This window comes from Myxocyprinus asiaticus, chromosome 9 (genome assembly GCF_019703515.2).
Source record: "Myxocyprinus asiaticus isolate MX2 ecotype Aquarium Trade chromosome 9, UBuf_Myxa_2, whole genome shotgun sequence".
Classification (NCBI taxonomy): Eukaryota; Metazoa; Chordata; class Actinopteri; order Cypriniformes; family Catostomidae; genus Myxocyprinus; species Myxocyprinus asiaticus.
The window spans coordinates 50847897-50867424 of NC_059352.1; the positions used below are offsets into that span (position 1 = coordinate 50847897).

Consider the following 19528-nt stretch of genomic DNA (forward strand, 5'->3'; position numbering starts at 1 on the left):
TATTGTGTGTATTGTATACTGTACATTGTATGTTATTATTTGTATATTGTGTTGTGTGTAATTATGTGTATATTAGATTTTAAATTGTGTTGTGTAAATCTGATATTTATTGTAAATTGGTATAAGTCTCATCACTGTCATGACTTCTATGTTGCTCGGAACTGCACCCAAGAATTTCACACACTTTTGGAATTGTGTATATGGTTGTGTGACAATAAAGTGATTTGATTTGATTTTGATTTTATTCCGAGAATACACCACCACATCGTCTATGTATATCAGACAACGTTTTCCTCTTAAATCAATGAGTACGTGTTCCATCAGTCTTTGGAATGAAGCAGCAGAATTTTTCAACCCGAAAGGAAGACGTAAGAATTCAAATAGCCCTGAGGACGTCACAAATGCTGTTTTATGTGTACTATCTGCTTCCATCTCCATTTGCCAATAACCACTTTTAAGATCTAGGGTGGTAAACACAGCAGCTCCGTGTAATGACTCTAATATATCAGGAATTTGTGGCATGGGTTATGCATCAAAGTGTGTCTTCATATTCAGTCCTCGATAGTCAATACAGAATCTTGAGCCACCATCTTTTTTTGGAACTATTACCACAGGAGAACCCCAAGGAGAGATTGAAGGATGTATGATCTCTTTGGCTAACAACTCTTTGATTTCAGTTTCAATAAACTGCTGCTTATCTCTAGAAACTCTGTAGGCTCTTTTTCTGACTGGGAATTCATCAGTGGTAATGATGCAATGTTTTACCAGGTTTGTATGTCCAATGTCTTGTGTACAAACGGTAGGCCAGTTTAACATAAAATTTTCCAGCTTCATTTTGATCTTTGGTTGAGTGTCAGCATTTTGAATTCGTTGCTGCATAATCTACAAGGTGTCATCTGTAACGGAAAGAGTGGGTACAGCAAGATAATATGCACAGTAGAACAGACATCCTTGCTCAAAAATGGAAAATGGCAGAAGGCAAGGTGTACTGAGCTTTTTGGAAGTCTAACACGATTCCTGTCATCAGTAGAAAATCCATGCCTAAAATAATTGGCACAGTCAAATCAGTATCTCTCATAATGAACATGGTCAAATCTACTGGTACTCCTTGAATTTCACCTTGCCAATTTACCTTTCCCAGAGCTGTCTGCTTCTGTCCATTGGCCAACATGAGTGACTGTCCTTGACACTGCTGGTTAGTTTCTGTTTTACACAACTGTATCCAACAGGATTCTTGGATAAGGTACAATGTGCTACCTGTATCCACCATGGCAGTGAAATACCTATCTCGGATAACAACAGGAATAACAACTGTTTTAATGTCTGGTCGTGCTGAATTTTGAGTGGCTTGCATGATTCTGTTATTTGCTATGTGAGGTTTTCGTTGAGGATCACGAGAGGTTTGTGGATTCTTTCTTTGTTCTTCCACATTCACCTGACTCCAATATCTTTTTGACTCATCAAAATCTCATTCTGTCTGTGTGCCAATTTGTACCAATTAGCCCACATCTTTCACAGTTCCTCTCATCAGACTCACCAGTCGTGGATTACAATTTCGTAGTATAGCTTGTACCACTTCTCTTTTTTCCATCTCATGCACAAAGCACAGTAATGAAAGGCAAAGTCTCTGATACTTTCCCTGACTCCTTATTTCCTTTCTAATAATTTTCTTGCAACCATTTCTTCATAATCTTCACTCAGATATGAAAGCAAGGAAATTTCCTTAAACTGCTTCCAATTTCTAACATTCCTTCTTTCAGCCAACCACCAATATTTAGCTGTTCCTTTCAAAACAGAGGTTAAAGCAGCCAGTATCTCATGGTCAGAAAGTGGACGAACAACAAAATACTCTTCACATCTTTCAAGGAACAACACTGGATCTTCATCTTGAGTGTTGCTAAAATCAGGAAAGTCAATTTTTGCAGGAGGATTGTATTGCATTGAAGAATCAGCTACAGTTATGGGACTGGTGAGCTGCACATCATCAGTTTGTTCTCTTTAATTACTGGAGTTGATGAGGAGAAATTTAAATGTGGTTGGTTGGGATTAGACATTGTTATAGTAAGAGACTTACATTTTTGCTCAATTTGGATATCTCTTCTTTTTAAACAGTCTACCATAGATCTTCCTAAATCTTGTATTGCGAGTTCAAAACTTTTCGTAACTCTGTCGCATTCATGTTCAACCAAATAATGCAATCTCTCTTCAATGGCTTTGCATTTGTTTTCTATCTCTTCATGAGAAACACATTCACTCACCTTCTGATAGCAGTCCTCAACACGGCCTTCAAGTGATATTATTATTTCAGCCAGCTGTGCAATTTTAGGTAAAAAGATAGAATTGGTTGGCATGGATCCCCTTCATCTTCAGGTGAGGGAGGGGGTAGTAAAGGAAACTCATCCAGACTCTCACCTGTGTACTCATCCTCATCTTCCTCAGGATCCAGGTACAAATAACTGAATGTATTGATCAGTTCCCTGATTGATTCTCTGTGAGCAATGAAGGAATTCGATGTAAAATCCAGGCTAGGTACGGCCCCATCCTCATCCAGAGCTTTATGGCTTGTCATACTGAATAAAGACTCATAACACAGTAAAATGTCAGTGAATGAAGTTAATTAGTATGGTACCTGTTTGGGTGCCATTATATAATAAACTCGTACTTCTATGAGCAAAAGTTCACTAAACTGGTTGAGTTAAAAATAAAAATAAAAATATAACAGACAATTGATTTTCTTAATGAGGATATATTGTAGAAATAAACCAAAAGTGCAATGTACATCAGAAATACAACTTAAAGTAACATATTCCATAAACCAATCATACAAATGAACCCAAATAAATACAAGAAAAATATTATTAATACAAAAGAAATAGTTCTGATCTGAGACTGAAGAGTTGCATACAGTGAAAGTGATGAAGCTTATCTGAATTAGTCCGTAGATGAATGATGAAACCTTGTAGTTGTTGTAGATGCAATCAGTTCTTTCACACCAGTAACGATCCAAACCAAATCCCCTTATCCACACGTTATCTCCAGGAACAAACAGAAATTAGTCCCATCCGTGTGAGTAATAGCCATTCTAGATGAATGGCGATGTCCGGCTGGAGACGTTGACCATCAATGACTCTCACTTGGTCGAAGGCGTGTTTGAGGGTTTCGTCTCGTGAATTCCCTGAGAAGGGGAGAGGCTGCAGCGTCTCCCCCACTCTCGTCATTATGATGCGGAGCTGTCGAGGATGGCCCCGGCTCCGCCTCCCCTGCCAGAGCATCGCACACTGTACACCTCCCTGACTTCATACAGGACCCATCTGCGCAAATTCCCTTCAATAAAACTCTAAAATCAGACCAATCAGTCCCCAAAATCAGTGGATGGGTGAGGCGGGAACTAACCGCGGCCTGCACTCTATGCTTTTTCCCCCGGAATTTAATCGTCAGGGTCACCACCGGATACTTGTGAATATCCCCATGCACACATTTCAATGCCTTGGGTTGAACCAAGCATTGGTGGATAGTGGTTTGATTACACCCGGTGTCCACCAACGCTTGGTGAGTACCCCCCTTGACACTTAACGGTATCCGGTACGCTCCGGCCCGGTCGGGGGCAGCCTGCGGGAGGTCAGAGACCTGCACCACTGTCCCCAGCTCCATCAGAGGGCACTGATCCCGGAAGTGGTCCGGGTCCCCGCACCTCCAGCAGGCTGGCCCAGGCGCTATGCCCGCGCTTGCGTCAGCGGGCACCCCCCCCGGGGGGAAAGTGGCGGGGCATCGGGATAGGGGAAGGTGTCGGCTCCCGTGTTTCGGCACCAGTGTAACACTACTCAGTGGAAAGAGGAGGCGAGAAGCAGATTTCCTGGTTCAGGTAAGCGTTTTATTTTCCTCACTGCAGCAAATACACTCTTTCAAGTCTTTTACACTGTTCAATAACTCACTCTAAAAATCCACAAACTACTTCACAAAATAAACTCTCAACTTTGCAATAATAAACTCTTGGCTTCACAGTCGGGTCTCTGGTGCCCAGGCTCTCTCTCTCGTCTACCTGTGGTGTGGCTCTATTTATGCTGCTCTCCCCATGCTCACTGAAATTAGAGACAGGTGTTAGACATAATTTAACTCAGGTGTAAGCGCCCTTACCGCTTTCTCTCTCTCCGGAGAGATGCTTGACCACGCCCCCGCTGCCACACTTACCAAACCTCTTTCTAGAGACCTTGGCATTAGTTTATACCTGCGGCATATTTTATAACAGTTACCTGGGGTCAGCTTGTTACAAATAATAGGTATATTATTTGTTTAATGATAAATAAGCATTATTTATCACCATTTTGCCAGAGCCATTAGGTGGTTTCCCATAAGGAGCATTCCCATACAATTCTCTCCCATTGCTACATTCGGTTCAACAGCATTGGATTTATCCATTCTGTGTTCAAATCATTCATTTGTTTTATTGTTTAATTCAGTACTTTCCTTTTTGGTTATTAGTTTATTATCCTTTAGCAGTGCATATTCATTATTAGCATTATTAATCGTTGTGGTATTTACTCTTGCATATCTATTGTTAATACATTTTATAAATTTTATTACAACTGTGTCTTCATTGTGTTGACGATCAAAGACTCTACTAGTTGTCCAGACCCATCACAAATCCTTCAGATAAATCAGCTGACCAACTCCCTCTAGTTTACATGAATTCTAAATTATCGAACAGCTCTTTTGGGAGTGTTCTTAAATTGTTAAGATAGTATTCTTAACTGGTGCCCCATGTTGCAAAGGGGGAGGGGTCATCTGATACACTCATAACCACCCCTTAAGTGACACGTGATCAAATATCACTACGTCATCGGTGAATTGAGTAGAAATCACTACACGATAAATAAAAGAATCTCTGACAGCACTTCCCTGTCAGTGATAAAATGATGGAGAAAGGAGCTCTTAGCACTATTTGATGTACAAAACATTGATAGAAATCAAGTATTTTTCAGCGTTTGTAAGTGTGTTTGTTTGTAAGCACATTTCATGTGGAGTTCAAAGTGGCACGCACTGCAGGCGTTGACGCTCTGATGCGAATCATAAACGCAGCTTCACAATTGCTGTAACAAAGCAGATAGTTGCAGTCTACAGGCAGATTAATATTGTGGATGATGAGAGTTTAAGAGATTTAATGCCCATTGCAATGAATATGCAACCTATGTGGGGACTAGTTCTTTCAATTAGTCAAACCAGTTTACTATTACTTGAATTAGTGCTATTTTAGTGCATTTCTATCTTTCTTTGGAAAATGTTAATAAAGCATTATATTGATACGTATTGTTTTATTTTCTTTCCTAAAATGGAAATAGAAGTATTTTGACAAGAAAAGAAGAATATATATTGTCAAATTTCAGCACTTTTAAAATCTGTGATTAATTGCGATTAACTACACAAAAAAAAACACGATTAATTGCGATTAAAAAATTGAATCGATTGACAGCACTAGTTAAAATACTCACTGTTTCAAAAGTACAGTCACAATATGTAAACAATATGTGTGTTAACTTGAATTTTGTGTTTGCTATACACAGCGCATAATTTAAATTCATTTAGACCAACTGATCTCAGTTCAGAAGACTGTGCTGTCAGTGAAGGTTTAAACTTTCAATGCACGGAGTCATGCGACAAAACAACATGGTGCCGACCACAGCATAGTTTGTCTTTGTGAGAAACGCCAACAAAACTACATCTGGTAAGAAACCTAATTAAGTGTTTACACTGAAACCTGTTTGAGTCAAAAGATTAGAGTCTCTAGTTTCATCCAATATACAATTTCTTTTAAATTTAACGATTTATTGCGAAATGCCACGTTGCTAAACACAATGTACACTAATTTGTTTTATTAGAAATCCTATATTTACTGTGCATTTTCACATTGAGAATCAATGGGTTCATCCAAAAGCTGAGAAATTTTGCTTTCAGAGGCTTTATATGGAGTGAGGATGAAAATAAGGTGCATTTCAAACTGTTCTGAGACCAGTGCAGACAGACAGCACACTGGAGGTTAAGTTATTCACTAAATAGGGAGCAAGGGAGCATCCTATAGCTCTCTATGCAGCTAAGTTCAGTTTCAGGCTGCAGATGATGTTTGGATCACTCAACATGTTTGACAGACATGGGACAGTGATAATCAGTACATAGATTCAGAATTTATAATGTATCATTTTATTTTAACATGGTTGGCAGTGATTGGATGATGCTGGACATTACTTTGAATCAGAATTAATTATGCTAATTTCTGATGTAACATCTCTAAACATAAATGGAAATGGAACCTAAAAGTAACTGATTTAGAACACTCTACATAGGCAGCAACACAAATAGTGCTCTTCACATTTAGCACAAAAAAAAAAGAACAAAAAAAAGAAAAAGAAAGAGAGACTCGATTCACAATTGATTTCAATAGTTTGGTACTATGTTGCTAATCTAAAGATGCAATAATCTAAGCACAACAATACTGTATGTAGTGATTTTTGCTTTATTCAACGTAAAAACAAAATTTGTAAACATTTTTGAATTCCTACAAAGAAAAGCAACTTACAGTGCATTCATGGTATACATTTGATCAGTTTGTGTGTTCCCTGGGAATTGAACCCATGATCTTGGCATTGCTAGTGCCATGCTCTGCCAGTTGAGTTATAGGAACTTAAAGAGTAAAACTGTAAAATCTTGTTCCTGAAGTGAAACCAGCAGAGAACCAGTGCTTTAACTCCTGTTTCATGTCTTTAAGCTGGTTGAATGTTGATGGTCTTGAATCCCCGCAGGATAGTGGGCAGGTTTATCAACGCTAAACTTGCGTGAAGCATCTTTGGGCCTGTCATCTTGGGAATGAACTGGACAGGCGTCTTCAAGGTTTCTCCAGGCTTGAGCTTAACACTGCAATTAAAACAAAATGACATTTAGAGAATGACACACAATAGTCACACTTGATATGCATGAATTACATTGCATTACATAACAACATATCAAATCATATGCACACAAATGCTGCTTGAAATTTTCACTTTTCTGAACCATTTTTGCAATTACTTTTCAACAACTGGTGTTGATGATTTTTAGTGGATGTCTGAAGTCATTTCACCTCAAGTTCACACATTTTAAACATATTCTATTGTTTATCATTTAAAACCTAAGAAACTACTTTTTTTAAATATTTTGAAGTCTTAATTTGAAATTTGCTGTGATTTGCATTTAATTAACACGCACACAAACATTGAAGTACCCTGTGAATTACTCAGAAATGTTGACTTAAAGGTCGGCACAGACGTCGTTTTAAGAGTCACTGCAGTTGCAACTGATGTTAAAGATAAATACAGTGTGAAAAATCTCTTAGAAATCCACCACTCCCACTTCAAACACAGTATGTACTCGACTATTCAACGCCTGTACTGCCTCACTGCTAGTGCAGACTCCCTGCACTAGGAATTTTATTTTCATACAGCATGCAATCACACTTAAATTTGTCAAATGGAAGTTTACTCAATCCATTTGTGTTGGGACAACATAAATAATTTTTGTTGGCCAAACTAGGTGTACATTTGCTGTCGCCTCAACAAAATTAAAACTGTTGACGTTCGACACATTTTTTAATGGTCGATATTACAAAATAAATTCAAGTTCATTCAACAAGACTAGATCAAATCCATTCAAACTAATTATTCTTGGCTAAAACAGTGTAATTTAATTGCTTGGAAAAGTTTTCCTCAGTTTTATTAAGTTCATTCAACTTTTTTTGTGCGTGTGTGTAGTTACTAGAGTTATTGTTACTAATGTAAAATCATAATAAATTACATTTTGCAATGAAGGTGATGGCTAATGACAAGTTACTACAGTATAGAATTTATAGTTGGCTCAGTAGTTGTTACTTTCTTACTAAATAAAGGGAAGTAGACAAAAATGGATAAAAATGAATGGTGGTGTATTTGTATTGGGCGATCAGCGCTGACGAAAGTCGATTTCTTACCGGCATGCACTGAACTGAAGCAAAAACACTTTACAAACCTCATTTCAACCTTCTCCTCCAAGAGTCCCGAACCCAGTACTATAAGTTCTCCACTCACTGGAACATTGAACGGGCTTGTGAACATCACCGTTGCAGCTTGCTGAGTGTTAACGATGACCGAGTTCTCATTTGCAACCTGGAAGAATGAAAAGGTATCACATTAAATTGCTGTATTAATATACAACTATGTATTCTTCGTTGTTTCTTCTTACTTAAAGCTAACATGAAATTGCCTTCGCAACCCATTTTACTGTGGTATTGAAATGAGTGTAAGAATATGCAATGAGAAAAGCATGTATCACAATAAGACAAAGAACATGTAGCATGAGCTTCAACAGGTTAAGCAGTAAAATAGGTTAAATATTTTAATATAGACTAAACCTCAACCGTTGTCCATGTTGGGCCACCATACCTGTATAATGAGGGCAGGGCTGGTGATGTTGAACTCTTCAGTAGCCAGTTCTCTCTTCTGTGACTTCACATCCTCTATAACCACAGCCAGGTTAACCAGATAGTCCTCTCTCACCTCCTTCAGTGCATACTCGCGGAACGAGATGTCGTGTTTTATAGTCACAGCTGGTGGAGAACAGAGAACAGAAATCGGTCATGCAGAACCACACAGTGACAAATGACGTCTGTATGAAGACTGTGTAATTCCCATTTAATAATTTCACTCATATTCTGTTTCCCAAGTAGATTTAAAATGAATCTAAATTGATAGATGGATGATCAAGATTCCATAGATTCAGGAATTGCTTTTTGTTTGTTAAATCAGTCTGACTTGGCCAGACATAACAACGTTGGGTCAACCAATTTTGTGCGTTTGGGACTACATGCTCAACCAATGGCAGTCAGGGAGTGTTTGAAAACAGTCATTATGTTGGCTCGATGAAGCCAACATACTGTTATTCTACAAACTTTGTTTAGGTTTTTTTCAAAATCCCTAAACCAAGACCAAAATTTCTAACAATAACTCCTCCAAGAGATTTCAAACTACATCCACGAAATTTGGTACAGACCTTCAGACTGTTCTGGAATAGTGTGCTATGTCTTTTCTAACTGATCTGACTTTTGGTTTTCGCACAGCAGAAGATCAAATATGTGTAAAATACAATAGACTTATAGACTTGTTGTTTCTTCTTACAAGTCCCATGAACAGAATGTTTAAACGGGTCAACGGAATGCTCGTTAATTCAAACTCCAACTGTCAAAAACAACAAATCCCACTGAAAGAATGTTTAAATGGGCCAATGGAATGCTCGTTAATTCAAACTCCCAAACTGTCCAAAATTCAAATGTAACCAAACACACAAAAGGCCTTTGATCTGCTTTATGTTGCTCTCTCTCTCTCTCTCTCTAGCTGGCTGATTGTCTTACTGTAATGTCTGTATAACCATCAAACTTCAAACATTTAAAACTAGTTTAAACTTTCAGACAAGACTTTGTCAAGCCAACATCTAAGTTTATCTTGACAAACTTTACCTATCTAGTAAATTTTGCAATTCAGTTTTGTGCCAGAAGTGGAGCAGAAACTGCACACTCCAGCTTCAGATATTTTAATTAAAATGAAATCATGCTTCACGGCTGTTACGCAAACTTCAAAGGGACAAGGCTTTCAACATGTCTCACCCAAATAAGGGATTGTCACGTATTTAAAGATAAAATGGTGCGCCCTATATCAAATCAATACGGGATGTGATTTGTCCCATATTTAAGCTGGTTAGATGCTGTCCCGCCGAAAACCCTCAACAGGGATCACCCCAGCAGAGTAAGGTTATTTCAACTTCGACATTGATTGGAAATTTTGCCTTTGTTGTGTAAATGATTCTTCCCATATTGAATCGCTCTCTACAGAGAGTGTCCCGTATTTCTCAAGTTCAAAAGTGGCAACCCTACACGCAAACTTCCTATTTCAATTGGAAATACATCAATACAGGTTCAGAAAACTGCACTCATCAAGAGCTCTTACATTCATTAGGACTGATCTTGAGATCATCGTGAGCCTCCCAGAAGGTTGTGATTGGATTGCCGTTGTACTCTTTGTTCTGAGCGTTCACATGCTTTTTCAGGTCTTTTGGAACAGCCTCATTGTTGGTGATTATGACGCTGAATGAAATGTTTTCTCCCATTACGGGGGCTTTCAGAAGACTTAGAGAAACAGTTATGCCCTCTGAAGCTGCATGCAAAAACACACAAAATGTAATATTAGATCACTGTGTTTAGTTGTGTTATTCAAACAGACAAAATGCAAATAGTGTTTATTGAAAGAAAAAAACAATGCTAGAACTCACCTTTTTTCATTGTAGAATGATCCTCTCTGGCAGCTACTGGAAAAGAGTATTAATTTGTGAAATTTGGATGAATAAGAAATATTATACACTACCAGTCAAAAGTTTGGAGACACTTAATGGTTCTTATGATTGAAAACCTTTGGATCTAAAGGCTTACGCTTAAATGTTTGAAATTAGTTTTGTAGAAAAATATTTATTTCTGGCAACAATTTACAATAAGTTGAACTATCAATTAACAATATTTTTTACAGCACTTCTTAATTTTGTTTAATGTTCATTTATAAAAAATATTGTTAGTTCAAAATGCATTAACTAATGTTAACATTTACAACGTTGAATTTTCAAAATGTAATAGTGCGTTTTGAAATGATCATTAGTCAAGATTAATAAGTGCTGTAAAAGTATTTTTGTTAGTTCAAGTTAACTAATGTAGCTACAATACATTTCAAATTAAGCTTTTATTTGGTTGTGTGTTATTTCATTGTTTTGATGACTTTACTGTTATTCTATAATATTCTATATGAGTAGATGTGTCCAGCTGACACTGAGTTAATTTGTCTAACAACTTCTCAATACTTAAAAACACAAAAGGCTTAAATGACTTACTGCTCTCTCTGCTGAATGAATCTGAAAAAGAATTAAGAAAAGATTTGGTCACGATGTAAAAGCATCCTTAAAATTATGTAATTTTCTGTCTTATTGCTTGCTTCAAAAAGATTCTTACCCCTTTCATTTTTATATTCTGAGGTGATATTCTGCATTTGCATTGATCCTGGCTGCTTGGTGCAAATCAGGGCTCCGACTCTCTTAGTGTCCATTCTGGATTCTAATATCTTCCCATTCCTTGTGATCATTGTACGCACATCTGCGTTCACTTCTGCGAAGACAAACGGCACGTCGTACACCGCGTCCACTTTCTGATCATGAATGGCTTTCACCGCTGCAGGGCCACAACGATATATTCCTGCAGAAAACATTTCTTTTTTAATCATTTTTAGGGAAGATTATCACAATGTAAATCTGTGAAACAAAAATATCCCTGCTGAAAAATATTAGCATGGCTGGCCACTAGCATACATTGCATTTTGAATGCAGGCATGCTGGTCCCCATTATTGCATGCTAGAGTTTGTGCTCACCAGGCTGTTTAACTAAAGTCTGCTCAAACCTCTAAAACAGCAAAAGCACACTGACTGAGCAGCTTAACCAGCAAGAACCTGGCTTATTCTATAACTGGGGGTATATTTCATGTCAACAAAAATAGTACAAAAACAAAGTATTTGCTCAAGAAAACAACTATTGGTTTTATTTCAAATATTCTTTCAGTTTAACATATCTACTAGTTACAAAGCTTAAGCATTAAATACCTTTTTGATATTATAAAGGAAAGGATGTTTTTCCTAGTGAGTTTGTCAACTATGTTACGGACTGCATGCCATTACAGACACCGATTAAATGCAACACTTCAAGTAACACACATAATTAAGGGTTCTTTTGTCTATTCTGCCATATGTCCAGTCATTTTTTTTTAAATAATTATATGTATGAATTGTATGTTTTTGCAGATATTCATGTAATATTTTTAGCACGGTCACCAGTGACAGTAACATTTATTTTTATTTTTTAAATCATAAATCTGCCTTAAATTTAATTTTGGTAGTTTTAAGGGATGTTTTGTAAAACTCTAACCTTTGTGGATGTAAAATACACCTTGAAGGATATCAGAAGCAGCATTATTGTTATTTGATGTGTAAAAAAATCAGCTGTAACATAGTTGACAGTGAAAGCAATATCCTGCTTTTTTCACAAAATACAATGACAGCTCTTTTTTAATTTGCAAAGGAATAATATCTGCTTAATTTTGTAAAATCAATTATATGTCCCTTAATGCCTAATCATCATGATTCACACGCATGCACGCACACACATGCACGAGGGCACGCACACCCTCAGTGTCCTCTGACACATACAGGCTTAAATTATGAAAAAAACTGATCTATGGACAATATTTAATTATCATCAGTGGACACAGTAGGGTCACGTCAACTATGTTACCCAAAAGTTGACCCTATAGGGTCATGTATTTGACAGTGACATGGTTGACAATTCCCCCATTTTGACACATAATTTCAGTGGTAGGCCTAGGTCATTTTCTTGATCAGGTTAATCTCAGATTGGAATATATATTTGAGTTAAAATCATAAACAATATTGCAAACCATAACAATGCCTTCATGCCTATGATGCCATACAATAAACACTGTGTAGGCTGCTCACTAGGTTGTGGAACAGAGCCTATGGCTATGCTAGATAAGCAATAGAATAGCATAAACCGGCCTGGACAAGATTGGAATTCTGGAACTGGTCTTAGCTGGTCTTTTCGACAGGGATAAAGAACACACTAAATACTCTACATCTGTTAGCCTTGAAAAATGAATGTTATTACCTGCGCTCCGCTCTTGGGGTGTTGGGTCGAGAACCTGCCAACCGTCGTACGCTTGACCCAGATCAGGCCTCTTCATCCAGCACTCTACCCACACATGAAAATTCCTGACAGAACCCAGAGATTTAAGAATGAAGATATTAATTATTTTAGGTTGTTGTAATATTACTAGTCAAACAGCCACAAACGTCACTGAGGAATAAACAAAGACATTCACAAATAAGCAGTGATGCCAGCAATATCAATGGCTCATTTATCTTTTTATACTGGCTTCATTCAGATTAAGTGAAAATACTTTCAACTTGAAAAACGGAATTTTTTCAATTTTTTATTTAAGCAATAAGATACGCCAGCTGTTAGCAGGGCCATTTTCTGAGCAACAATATTATAATAATAACTATACAAATAAACAATAAATGTCTATAAATAACAATAAATAATTATATACCAAAAGTTTAAATAAAAAATAAATAAAATAAAATAAAAAAAACGGCCTTGCTTTGCGGGGCCCCCTGGTGGCTCAGGGGACATTAGTGCCCGCTTATACTGCTTATAGCAAGAAACGGCCCTGGCTATTAGGCTATATATGAACAAGACAGCATGTCCTTGAGCGCCTTGTTTCATCTATAAAATTATTATAAAAGCATTATAAAAGAATAACATTAAGAATGACTGGTATAGCCTGTTTATTTGAAGCCATGCGATAACTGCACTGATTATTATCCATAGACTTCTACAAAGAAGAGTAACATCATTTTTTGAAGGGCTGATAAGATGCTAATTTTTGTAAGAGTACGGCCATGGAATTTATTTAAAATAGATAAATAAAATAAATATCCCATGCAGAGAAATCCATATATTTTTAGCTGCATAATCAATGCATCAAGACTCACCAAATGCTATCCCGGCTGAGTGACAGTTTCTCGCCCTTCTCCGTGTAGTACTCCTCAATCACCATGTTTCCGTTTGTGTCGTGGGCAGAGTTAAAGTTGGTGACCACACGAGTCGGGATGCCAAGGGCTCTCATTACTATTAAACCATAAAAAAAGAATTGTATTTGATGTTGATCGGCAATAGCACTAATGCCAATCAAATATAACTTTGTCTCTTTCTGGTTTAAATGACAAATGATAAGGAATAGTTCACTCAAAAAATCTCTTTTTTTTACTCGCCCTCAAAAAGAACATTTGAGTCATTATTCACTGATAATCTTTCCCTCCATCGAAGCTCAAAGATCTCATTCATGTTCGTGTTTACATTTAGAAATACGCATTGCAATATGCTTGATGTCACTGGCCTCAAACGGCATTGGTTTTTTTAATGTTTTTTTTTTTTTTTTCTGAACGTGGCGCGGCAGTTCAAATATGCATAATGAGATTTGAGAGCTACAGTAAAGAGGAAGATTTTCAGTGAATAACTTAAAAGGTTAAAAGTTATAACTTAACAAAAATCATACTACTTTTATGATGTTTATTTTTTGTCCTTGTCTTTTTCTGAACTTGGCGGATACCATCACTATAAACTTTTGTTGAATAGAAAAGAGCAGCACAAAGTTTCTGTCAAATTTCTCCATTTGTGTTCCACAGAACAAATATTGGTTTTGGAACAACATGAGGGTGAGTACAGTAAATAATAACAACATTTGTGCAAACCATTCCTTTAAAACAGATATTAAAATGTATATCTGTCCCACCTGTACACATAACTGCAGCAAAGACCCAACACTGTCCATATTTGACAGGATTAAACAGTTTTTTTGACCACTGCTGAAGAATATCAGCGCTGCCGGACCATTGTGAGGGGTTAACACCATCTTTAAAGTCCCCTGACCAGTTCCCCATTAACACACCCTTATCATCCTGACAGTTTACCTGTTCATACACACAGAGAGAGAGAGAGAGAGACTATATTAATATTTCGAGGGAGGGAGAGGAGAGAATGAGAAAAAGAATAAAGGAGATGAGACTCACCATTGCTGAAATCACTCTGCTGATGTATATGGGGTCAGAGAATTTGAGTACATCTCTATTCACATCAGCTTGATATTGAGGACTCAATTGAAACAGCTTCATACAAATGTCCAATATCCCCTTTTCATACTGAAAATGCATTGCACAAGTAAAAAAAAAAGAGTCCAATTTAGCAACCAAAAAAACAAAAAAACAAAACAAAAAAAATACTAAAATAAACATATACACGAAATATTTAAACTACCAGTCAAAAGTTTCGACACACCTACTCGCTAGAATTTTTAGTTTTTTAAACAGTACTGAAGGAGTTACATGTATGCTGGATATTTGTTAACTGCTTTTAATGTAATATCTAGCCCAAAAATTTTTTTTTTTTTTTTTTAAATGAATTGAAACTTTCCATTTCAGTATTTTAGTTTTGTAAAAAAAAATTTTGTCTACGAAACTAATTTCAAACATGTAAGCTGTAAAGGTTTAAACGACAATGAGAAATCATCTCACACCTCCAAGCCAATCTCACCTGATCAAAAGACCATGGTCTGGCGGTGTAGTTATTGGCTGAGCCTTTGAACAACACTCCGATATCATTCCTCACATATTCCTTTCTCAGATCCTCAGAGGACAGGTACACTGAATCAGCTACAAAATATACAGTATAATAGTATCATAGTTAACAATAAGCCACAAAAGTGATTTAACACAAGGGTGCTTTTGGTCTAAAACGGTTGCAATAGCAGAATGATAAAAGTTTAATAAACATTACATGTATTAATGATACCATCGTATATTTATAATGCTCGAATGCACATCAGAGAAAAGGACTCACCTAGGCTCCAGGGGTTGCAGAGTAATGTGAACTGGCCGAGCGAGTGTGTTTTTTTACACTTGTGCGAGTCTCGATTGTTAGACTGAGGGTGTAAACCCCAATAGAAGCAGACGCGGGGCTGAAAAGCAACACCGATACCGCCCGTGGTGAATTCAGGTTGGGTACACCCTGTTTGAGAGTTGCGCTCCATTGAGACGGAGAAGTCTGTTCAGAAACAGAGATGGGGATCTGGACAGAAAACGGACCTGTAGAGAGAACATGAGAGAAGAGTGAGTTCAGGAGGGGAGCGCAAAAGTCTAGTTCTGGAAGTAAAAATCACATTCATTTTCTCCATATGGAAAATGAAATTTTAGTGATTTATTGTGTAAACCTTTCAAGGCAGATCCATCATGAGCTCTGAGGTCATTAATCGAGGGTTTATGCTTCTGTAGAAGCCATGAGTTGTTGTGTTTTAAACATCATTTTTAAGAAATCATGTTTAATTTCCGAAATCCCAGTTAAGAACTACACTATAATCTTGAAGAGAGATCCACCAATAAGAGAAATCGCTGTTACTGTGGGAACGGAAATCAGCAATTACAGTAGTTGCTTTGGGTCAACACATTGAGTAACACGCATACTGATGAATTTGGGCATTATGTTGTATGTTCACTTTTTCAAAAACACATGCACATACCTAAAAGTACTTTGAAGATCAGTTTGTCCCTCCGTGAATCAAATGGCCTTCCATCGAAGTTCACTTGAATTTGAAAGGACTGTCCTCTCCGCACAACCAGCGTGCTGGAACTCAGACCGTCGGTCCGGTGGCGGAGCTGGTTTGGAAGTTGTTGCAGGTCCACATTTCGAAACTTTAACTCTGTACAAAATGAACAAAATCAAACAATAAACAAATGTGAAATTGCTTTTGACTTTAAACTATATATCAAATATAAACTTATAAATCAAAAAAATATTATAATTTTTAACAAAAATAACAGCACAGTAAATTATCAGATTTAAAGTTAAAATATATTTAAAAAAAATAAAAAAATACTCTAAAACATGCAAAAAAAGTCATGATTTTTGGAAAGGTTTTGGAATATATATATATATATCAAAAAATAACAGCACAGTTAAATGATCAGATTTTAATGATAAAGATTAAAATGCAACAAATACCTTACATTTTAAAAACAACTACATTATTTCTAAAAATCATGCCTTTTTTTGTAAGTTGTAAGAGAGGTTTCAGAATAAAAATGGCTACTTTGCTTTTTGTAATTGTTTACAAAAGTTTAATGTAAAAAGTAAAACTTTTTGTAAACAATAAAATACACGTAAACAAATAAAATACACGTAAAAACACACATGAAGCTTACCGTCCATGAGATTCAGCTGTTTATTGTCGCTTACCGTTAGATTAACTAATCCTGTGGTTTATTGTGCTATTTATATGATTCCCTCCTGCTCCTCCCTGATTTTTTTGTCAAAAGTGGTCGGACCACATTCACTTCTGAAAACAATGCGAAATGATACAGTCAGTACCAACAATTCCATGATTGTGCAATCACACACACGGAAGAATTGTGCATTTCATGGGGTGGACACAGTTTGTACAGTGTCCCTGAATGAAAAATAGTTACTCTTACTGTACTCACACATCTGTGGGGCAAAAGGTGAGTTCAGGACAGACAGGCGTGGAGCATTTCATAAACAGTGTAACTATAAAAAGTTATAATGGAGGAATATGAATGTGCATATGTTTATGAACATTACAGTATACAGTTGGTCATACATTGTTTAGATTCCTTCACTAGTGGATTATAATACAACCATATTATATATTACAATTCAATAAAAAGAAAAGAAAAGAAAAAAAAAATGGTAATGGGAATCATTTGAGATTACACAACCTCACTCTCACAAATGTTCATCATAACCTGAAAATCAAATCTATGATGCACATAGCAGAGGGTGTGGTGATTTCAAGGGTGACACACAGGTCACTCCTCTGACTCGCCCCACGTCCCATTAGTGATAATGACACCTTTTGTTTAGTATAGGGATAATGAATTTCTCTAATCCCATTTCCTCATCACATATAAAGAAATTCAACAAAATATAGCATCCTTTCTCATGCAAACAATTTCATAAGACATGGATAAACAATACTCATAGTTACGAAACAGTTTGAGGAAAAAAGTATGTTAACACTTAGGATTTTTAAATGGATATCTGCATAAAAGTCTCCTAAAATTAGATCTATTTATAATGAGGTCAGAAGACAGTCTTGATAAGACAAATTAGCAACATTTTACATAAAATAATCAGGTGTAGTTTTAATACTGGTGGGCAAAGTACGTAAATACTGTACCCGAGTAAAAGTACAGATACCCTAGTGAAAGTGTAAGTACCCCTTGGAAATTCTACTTGAGTAAAAGTACAAAAGTTCTTACTTTTGAATGTATTTGGGTATTAATAGTAAAAGTACTGATCTATTAGGATTATCATTTAGTTTTTTGGAATTTTATATGTTTACCATTTAATCTCTGAAGGTATTTTAAAAGATGTTTCAGTGGCATACCCAAAATTAAAGGCTTATAACTCGACAAAAAAACAAGGAGGGTCAATGGTTTGTTATCATCTTAAAAAAAAAAAAAAAAAAAAAACTTTAAAAACATAAATAATGACATAAATTGATAAATTCTGAGAATCACAAAAATAATTGGAGCCAAAAATGTACTTTTTTCTAATTTGACATTATATATCTTTGGGTGTAAATAAAGTGGCTCCAAAACACTGTTTTTGTTTTGTTCCCAATCATGTCTACTGTATTTGAGAAAAAAGTTCTGTTGATACGACAGAGCAATCAAAAGTTATAACAATACAAAACAATTTATCATAGTGTCCAAAAATGTCTCCAAACAACTAAAACATAATAATTTTTCATAAGAACTAATTACAGTGCATCCGGAAAGTATTCACAGCGCTTCGCTTTTTCCACATTTTGTTATGTTACAGCCTTATTCCAAAGTGGATTAAATTCATTATTTTCCTCAAATTCTACAAACAATACCCCATAATGACAATGTGAAAGAAGTTTGTTTGAAATCTTTGCAAATTTATAAAAATAAATAAATAAATAAATCACATGTACATAAGTATTCACAGCCTTTGCTCAATACTTTGTTGAAGCACCTTTGGCACCAATTACAGCCTCAAGTCTTTTTGAGTATGATGCTACAAGTTTGGCACACCTATTTTTGGGCAGTTTCTCCCATTCTTCTTTGCAGGACCTCTCAAGCTCCATCAGGTTGGATGGGGAGCGTCGGTGCACAGCCATTTTCAGATCTCTCCAGAGATGTTCAATCGGGTTCAAGTCTGGGCTCTGGCTGGGCCACTCAAGGACATTCACAGAGTTGTCCCGGAGCCACTCCTTTATTATCTTGGCTGTGTGCTTAGGGTTGTTGTCCTGTTGGAAGATGAACCTTCGCCCCAGTCTGAGGTCCAGAGCGTTCTGGAGCAGGTTTTCATCAAGGATGTCTCTGTACATTGCTGCATTCATCTTGCCCTCGATCCTGACTAGTCTCCCAGTTCCTGCTGCTGACAAACATCCCCACAGCATGATGCTGCCACCACCATGCTTCACTGTAGGGATGGTATTGGCCAGGTGATGAGCGGTGCCTGGTTTCCTCCAGACATGATGCTTGCCATTCAGGCCAAAGAGTTCAATCTTTGTTTCTCATGGTCTGAGAGTCCTTCAGGTGCCTTTTGGCAAACTCCAGGCGGGCTGTCATCTGCCTTTTACTGAGGAGTGGCTTCTATCTGGCCACTCTACCATACAGGCCTGATTGGTGGAGTGCTGCAGAGATGGTTGTTCTTCTGGAAGGTTCTCCTCTCTCCACAGAGAAACGCTGGAGCTCTGTCAGAGTGACCATTGGGTTCTTGGTCACCTCCCTGACTAAGGCCCTTCTCCCCCGATCGCTCAGTTTG

The 19528-nt window shown here is 36.9% G+C and overlaps 1 long non-coding RNA gene and 1 pseudogene across 1 annotated transcript in view; both read right to left on the reverse strand.

Moving 5' to 3' along the window:
* LOC127446222 (uncharacterized) overlaps positions 1-19528 on the reverse strand; it is a 73658-nt gene that overhangs the window by 27717 nt on the left and 26413 nt on the right. The gene's annotated exons all lie outside the window — the stretch shown is intronic.
* Positions 6168-16949, reverse strand: LOC127446218 (protein-glutamine gamma-glutamyltransferase 5-like; annotated as a pseudogene).